The following is an 8,030-nucleotide window of genomic DNA, read 5'->3' on the forward strand; positions in this document are numbered from 1 at the left end:
ACGCATAGATGTTATCCAAAATTTTTCTGGTATTTTTGTTTTTAACAGCCATGGCTTGCTGAATCAATGCAGCTGAATTTTATGCAAGTTCAATGTTGTTTCCTTCAAGAATTACCTCATCTTTATGGCCTTGAGAACTGAACAAGCAACTCCTGGCCTTATCTGAGCCCTGTGGATGTATTCATATTTTGTTCCCAAGAAATTTTGGAAAGAACGTTGATGGGGAAGTGAGTGTACGCAGACCTCACCTTGTAACGAAAGCCCAGGGTAGTATCCTTGATTGTGTTCTGTTCATGGCTACAGGGTACGAACAATAGCCAGTCCCTTTCTAGTTCCCTACTGTTTGTCAACCTGGAGCTGCTGCTTTTTCTTTCCAAAGAGACTGAGTTCTACATTTATGTCACTGAAGTCCCTCTGCAGGGCTCCTCTGGGGTCCTTCACAATAGCTGTGCTTCCCTTCAGAGTGATGTCAACATTTTCTGGAATGCTGACAGTCTAATTGCTGAGAATGGTCTTCATTCTTGCAGTAGATGCAGCAAAGAGAGCTGTGTGTTTAGGTTAAACCTGGTAAGCAAGTACAAAGCATGGTGAAGCTGTGTAGGGAGAGATGGGACAGGTTCAGCATTTGCTGGGAAGAGGCCTAATGCTTTACATACCTGTAAACATCTCATTTAATCCTCCCAAGATTCTTTAGGCATTGGTGTTCTTGTTTCATAGTCCAGGAAACTGTGGCTCTGAGGTTAGACAAGTGACCATATCTATCTGAAGCTGAAGCTCTTGACCTGCCCCCAAGATGCATTCCTGGGATGGGCAAGGGGGTCAGTGGTCCTGGCTGTGATTCCCAAGGGGTGCTCACTCTGTCCAGTGGTTACTTGATGCTGGTTTCCTGAGAATCCTCATGTGGTCTTGAACCCAAACCAATGGGCCCTTTGACCATCCTCATTATAACCACAGTTAGGATAATCAATATGAAATTGAAGCAAGATGGTTAAATATGTCCCCAAATCAAAATACATTGCAGCACAATTTTTATCCATCAGTAGTAAATTAAAGCAGGCAGCCTCTCAGAGTACTGGATTCTCTTTTGGCCCATGTATAGTTATTGGTTTTCTTACTACAAGCACAGTGCCGCTTCTTGATCACTGTGACTATAGTATAAACAGATGTCAAAAACTAGCAGGCTATATCCAGGCTACAGACATGTATTATTAGGCCTGGAAGGTGGCTTTAATTTTCTTGTTTTGAAAAATTGAGATAGTTATCAACAATGAAATAAATATTAAGAAATCTCACCTAAAAACCTTATTCTGACTTCTCTTGAAGACCCGAGATCTACTTTCCACCCATAGCAGCAGTTGGCTGGAACCAACAGCTAACCCCACGGCTGTCCCTGTCCCTGGCCTGTTGGCCACATTCCCCTGGCGCTTGCTTCATTCACCTAGGTTTCCTGCCTGGCCCTTCTAGGCATCTGGGTTATGGCTTTTGTTTTTTGGTGATTGAGTTCCCTAATTAATTACTTATGTTAGATCGACTTAACGGTATGAACACAGAGCGTCTGCCCCAGGACCCGAGGTCTATGGTTATAGATGTGTTGGTGTGGATCCTAATGTTAATCGAGAGAAGTGTTGTGGACCTGTAAAACATGATCGTTCTTACATCCAGGGCAAATGCTCCACAGCCAGCCCAGCAGACTCCAAATCCTGTTGGGAGCGAGCACTTCCCCTGGTCCTGACCCCCAGCCCCACCCATACCCAGAAGCCAGCCTCTCCAAGGATTAGCCCTTCTCTGCTCCAAAGGCACGAGCCAGATTAACACCAATAGCATCTGTTCTCGGCCTGCCCTACCCTGGGGGGGCGGGCTTCAGCTGCCACTTGAAATGACAGAGATCCTGAAAGAACACTGTCTGCAACAAATCCAGATTCCGGAGACGGCAGCCTTGCAGACTGGCTCTGGGTGCCAGGGGGAGGAAAGTCCAGAGGGAAACTGTACCTGAAAATTCACATTTCTTGTCCAATTATGGATTGGGTTGTTTTTTTTTTTTTTTGGTCTTCGACTTTATATAGCTCTTTGAATTTGCCTTATAATAAACAATTGTAGTAAACATCATCTATTTTTAAAAAGTTTTATTGAGATGTAATTCATATATTATACAACTCACCCATTTAAAGTACAATCCAGTGGTTTTTGATATATTAAAATATTCACTTTTAAAATTTGTGGTAAAACATATAACATAAAATTTACCCTTTTAACCATTTTTAAGTGTACAATTCAGTGGCATTGATTACATTCATATGCTGTGTAACCGTCACCACTATTTTCAAAATGTTTTCATCATCCTAAACCGAAACTCTGTGACCATTAAACAATAACTCCTCATTCCCACCCTCCTCCCCAGCCCCAGGTAACCTCTAATCTCCTTTCTGTCTCTATGAATTTGCCTTTTCTAGATAGTTCATATAAGTGGAATCATATAGTATTTGTCCTTTTGTGTCTGGCTTATTTCACTTAGCTTAATGTTTTCAGGGTTCATTTATGTTGTAGCATGTGTCAGAACTTCATTCTCTTTTATGGGTGAATGCTATTCATTGTGTGTACACGCCACAGTCTGTTTATCTATTCATCTGTTGATGGGCACTGGGATTGTTTCCAACTTTTGGCTGTTGTGAGTAATGCTGCTGTGAACACTGGTGCAGAAATGTCTGCTCGAGTCCCTGCCTTCAGTTCCTTTGGGTGTGTATGCCTAAGAATGAAACACCATCCACTTTAGACTTCCTCTCCCATCCTGGCTACTCACACCAAGAAAATTAACTCTGATCCTAAAAATAGACAGAGATTTAGACATTCTAGGGGAAGCTGACCGTGGCGTGACCAATTAGGGGTACCTGTGTGAGTCCTTTGTCTCTTCAAAGCCACAAATGAGGGACTTCCCTTGTGGCACAATGGATAAGACTCCACGCTCCCAATGCAGGGGGCCCAGGTTCGATCCCTGGTCAGGCCACTGGATCCCCTATGCGTGCCACAGCTAAGAGTTCGCATGCCACAACTAAGGAGCCCACGTGCCGCAACTAAGGAGCCCACCTGCTGCAACTAAGACCTGGGACAACCAAAAAAAAAAAAAAAAAAAGCCACAAATGATATCACTCCTCTGTTTGCAAATAGCCAAGCCCCCATGGAGGGCAGTGTGTGGGGGCTCAAACACCCTCAAGGGGACTCTTGCTGCTGCCCTCCTCCCTGCAAGAGCAGAGAAAGAACAATCACCCCTTTGTGAGGAGAGTGGCCATTTAGGAGGAAGGAGAGAGGAAATTGGCATGTTGAGATGTTTCAGGGGACCAGGCGCTGGAACAGGTGTTGCACATCTGTTTGCTTATTTAATCCTCTAGAGTATCATTGTCCCCCTTTTCTAGATCAGGAAACTGGCTCAGTGGCAGAAACTGAACATGCAACAACTAGGAAATGCAAGCAGATGACGCATGCTGAAAGGGGTGGAAGGGAGAGACCGCTGCTGCTGGGGCTCAGGGAGTTTTCGTGGAGAAGGTGGGCCCTGAAGCTGGACCACAAAGGATAATTTTATTTCCACAAGAAGATGGGGCAGGGAGGGGGCACATTCTCTTTTATGGGTGAATGCTATTCATTGTGTGTACACGCCACAGTCTGTTTATCTATTCATCTGTTGATGGGCACTGGGATTGTTTCCAACTTTTGGCTGTTGTGAGTAATGCTGCTGTGAACACTGGTGCAGAAATGTCTGCTCGAGTCCCTGCCTTCAGTTCCTTTGGGTGTGTATGCCTAAGAATGAAACACCATCCACTTTAGACTTCCTCTCCCATCCTGGCTACTCACACCAAGAAAATTAACTCTGATCCTAAAAATAGACAGAGATTTAGACATTCTAGGGGAAGCTGACCGTGGCGTGACCAATTAGGGGTACCTGTGTGAGTCCTTTGTCTCTTCAAAGCCACAAATGAGGGACTTCCCTTGTGGCACAATGGATAAGACTCCACGCTCCCAATGCAGGGGGCCCAGGTTCGATCCCTGGTCAGGCCACTGGATCCCCTATGCGTGCCACAGCTAAGAGTTCGCATGCCACAACTAAGGAGCCCACGTGCCGCAACTAAGGAGCCCACCTGCTGCAACTAAGACCTGGGACAACCAAAAAAAAAAAAAAAAAAAGCCACAAATGATATCACTCCTCTGTTTGCAAATAGCCAAGCCCCCATGGAGGGCAGTGTGTGGGGGCTCAAACACCCTCAAGGGGACTCTTGCTGCTGCCCTCCTCCCTGCAAGAGCAGAGAAAGAACAATCACCCCTTTGTGAGGAGAGTGGCCATTTAGGAGGAAGGAGAGAGGAAATTGGCATGTTGAGATGTTTCAGGGGACCAGGCGCTGGAACAGGTGTTGCACATCTGTTTGCTTATTTAATCCTCTAGAGTATCATTGTCCCCCTTTTCTAGATCAGGAAACTGGCTCAGTGGCAGAAACTGAACATGCAACAACTAGGAAATGCAAGCAGATGACGCATGCTGAAAGGGGTGGAAGGGAGAGACCGCTGCTGCTGGGGCTCAGGGAGTTTTCGTGGAGAAGGTGGGCCCTGAAGCTGGACCACAAAGGATAATTTTATTTCCACAAGAAGATGGGGCAGGGAGGGGGCCGCAGGAATAGATGCTGTCGAGCAATATGGAAATTGGTTTGGAATCCTTTCCTGTTACAGCTGGTTAAATCCCACGGTCTAGAAACTCCTGCCCTAGACTACAGTGCTGCAGAGGCAGGGGTTCCTGGGACACAGATGGAGATTACAGAGCAGGATGTTGACTGGGCAGTGCCACTGGGTCCACCCCTGTGGAAGGGAGGGGGTGGGGAGGGCGAGGCAGGGGTCAAGAGTGGCTGGAGGAGAAGCTGGACTGGAGGGCCTGCCCAGCGAAGGCCTCCCCTCGCTCCTGGGGGCCTCTGGAGCTGGGCGGGCCCTTCAGTTGTGCTAGATGCGCCCAGGGACCCTGGCCGTTCTTTCCTGCATCGATCAGTCACTGGATATGGGCTGCCCTGGGGAAAGTGGCGTGACCTTGAGTGAGACGGTAACCTTCGACCAAGATAACCCCCAAAGAGAGTTGACAGCTGAGACCTATCATCTTCCCAGCAGCTGGGGAATCAGCTTTCCAGTTCCAAAGGGGGATCTGGTGGCACATCACAGGGTCCCCATGAGCTGACTCTTCAAGGGTCCCCTTACCCTGTCATGCACTGCAGGCTGAGGACCGTCAGATTCCTTGGGCCTCTTGTCTCTCCTCATCCAGGCAATGGTTTAAAAGAGTCAGCTTAAATGTGTTGAGCGGTTCCGTGTAACACAAAAGCAATAACAAATAAAAGTGATGGAACTAATTTGGGGTGTAAAGGAGGGTGGAACCATAACGCCAAGATGAGAGGGGTGATTAGAATTGATGTATTCTAAGCTCTGTGTATTGTTCAGAGGGAGGGGAGAGATATTGATTTACTTTAGACAGTGTTAAGTCAAGTGTGCTTATTAAAATGTAAAGATTTACCAATAAAGAAGATAAATGGAAAGAACAATTTCCAAACCAGTAGAGTGAAAAAAACGGAGTAAAAACTTTATTGATACGATGGCAGGAAATGACCCAAAACGGAAAAAAAAAAAAAAAAAAAAAAAAAAGAATATGTTTATTCATCCAAAATGCAAAAAGTTAAATGTATATATTTAACATATATTTGAAATATAAAATTGTATTCTGATATTATTATTACTTTAAAATGGGATTCCCAAGGAAAATGTTAAGACCCCCATAACCTTTCCAAACAAAATGAACAAATCCCCAGCCCGCTGGGGATTCAGAGCAGGATTGGTTTGTACGTCAACGGAGAAAAAAACAAAGCCCGCAGCTGTCCCTGCTGGGTCCTTTGCTCCAGCTGCCCACATCTTTCCATGTCTCTGGACTTTCTCACTTCCGTGTGAGTAGTTTAGTCTTAAGGACATGGGGAATTAGTCTCAATAAGCCTGTGTGTACCTCCTGTGTGTTCAGAGGAATGAGCAAAGCGGGTCTTTGGTAACGTTCTGTATCTTTTTTTTTTTTTTTGCAAATGGCAATTAAAATTGACTTAAACAAACAGAGAAGATACTGACTCATGTGCCTGAAAAGCCCAGATGATTTCAGGAATGGCTGGATCTGGGGGTTAAAATGTCATCAGATCCCAGCTTCTCTCTGTCTTTTGGCTTTGCCTTGTCTCAGCTGGCTTCATTTTCAGATAGGTTTTTCTCTTGCAATGGAAGATAGATGTAGCAGCTCCAGATTTTCCAGGTTCATGTTCAGCTGGAAAGAGCAAGCTTCTTTTCCAGGAACTTGAGCAAAAGCCTGGCGGTTTGATCAGCTTGAACAGCCCTAAGTCATGAGTCTGTCAGAGCCAATTACTATGGCCAGAAGAGTGAGATATGCTGCTTGTCATGGGCTACATCCCCATAATCATAAAGAGACCTCCTCTTCCTCTCCTCTTGAACATATGGACTGACCTAATTCAAGTTAGAAGCTATAGCCAGAAGGAGAGTGTGGCAGACAGTTGTTTGCTGTGGGTGATTTGGTGGAGTTGGAACTCAGTATCTTCCATCTTTCTTCTGGTGTGCCTTCCTGTACTGCAGGGGATTGAGAGCTAACCATTACATTTCCCAGCCTCTCCTTCAGCTATAATTTCTGCTGTGATTTGATTCTGCCCCTTGGATGCTCTTTTATAAAGTTGGACCACTGAACTGAGATGGGGCCAAGATTCTGCCAGCAAATTCAGTTGAGAAGGTGCTTGGTTTTTCTGTAGCAGCCATGGTGGAGATCTCAGTGCCCAGTTCCTGGCCTTGTGGGTGTCAAGAGGCAGGGTGGGCCATTTGTTGAGCTGGTGTGGTCCACAGCAGACACCGTGTAGTCAAGGAGCTGGCAGCAGTACCCGTGGCTTCCTGACTGTGACCATGGCAGTGTGGTCCGGGAGCCTTTGGCTTTCTGAGTACAGACAGGCAGCAGCTTGCTTGGTGGCCCAGTTCCGTGGGTGACTTTAGACCTTTCTCCTGAATGCTCAGCTCAGAATCTGCTTCTTCAGGCTGATTTTGTTGGCGAATTAATACCCTGAAACAAATTCCTTCTGCTTCATTTAGTGAGAATGAGCTTTCTCCTCTGTACCCGAACCCTCTTGCCAATCCTACAACTGTCTCTTCCGTGCCACCCCCTTGTACCCCTGCCTCCTACTTCTTCCCGGCTGGCAGTGCCCAATCCCACTAGAGAGGCTGAAGATGTTTTCCAGCCTCTTTTTTTTTTTTTTTTGCTGTACGCGGGCTTCTCACCGCCGTGGCCTCTCCCGTTGCGGGGCACAGGCTCCGGATGCGCAGGCTCAGCGGCCATGGCTCACGGGCCCAGCCGCTCCGCGGCATGCGGGATCCTCCCGGACCGGGACACGAACCCGTGTCCCCTGCATCGGCAGGCGGACTCTCAACCACTGCGCCACCAGGGAAGCCCTTCCAGCCTCTTTTGCAGCTGGGTCTGTGTTGGACGTGTGTGTGTGAGGAGGGGAGCATTTGGGATAAGTTTTCTGCCCTAGCAAAAAGACATTTAAGAAAAATCTTCCCACCTGCTTTTGGATGTGGTTGGGAGAGAAAGTGCTGTGTGCTGCTGAAGTGGCCCTTGTGCAGCCCTGTGGCAATAAGTCTGAGGACATAAGCCAACCCCTGTGCCACTAAATTAAGAAGCCTTGGAATGGGAAATTGTACGAGAATTTTCTATTGTTTAGGCCACTTCCAGATGGGCTATATGGTTACCTGCAGCTGGAAGCATCCTGACTGACTGACATCTATCTATCTATCTGTCATCTATCGAGACCTCTAGAGAGAATGGAGATGGGAGGTGGAGGGGGATAAATTCCAATTGTGCTAATGCCCCTTGTGGAATTAATAGCACCTGCGGATGTAGGTAGGCAGCCACAGTCTTCACTGTGGGGGAGATTCGGACACTACTCTTTCGGCTTCTTTTTTTTTTTTTTTTTTTTTGGTAC

General features: G+C 46.7%; 1 pseudogene; it reads right to left on the reverse strand.

Moving 5' to 3' along the window:
* The window catches only part of LOC103088489 (60S ribosomal protein L9 pseudogene), a 38,809-nt pseudogene extending 38,290 nt beyond the window's left edge, over nucleotides 1-519 (reverse strand).
* Nucleotides 520-8,030: the final 7,511 nt, after the last annotated feature.

The sequence above is a fragment of the Lipotes vexillifer genome, unplaced genomic scaffold (assembly GCF_000442215.2).
Source record: "Lipotes vexillifer unplaced genomic scaffold, Lipotes_vexillifer_v1.1 scaffold278, whole genome shotgun sequence".
In the NCBI taxonomy this organism is placed as follows: Eukaryota; Metazoa; Chordata; class Mammalia; order Artiodactyla; family Lipotidae; genus Lipotes; species Lipotes vexillifer.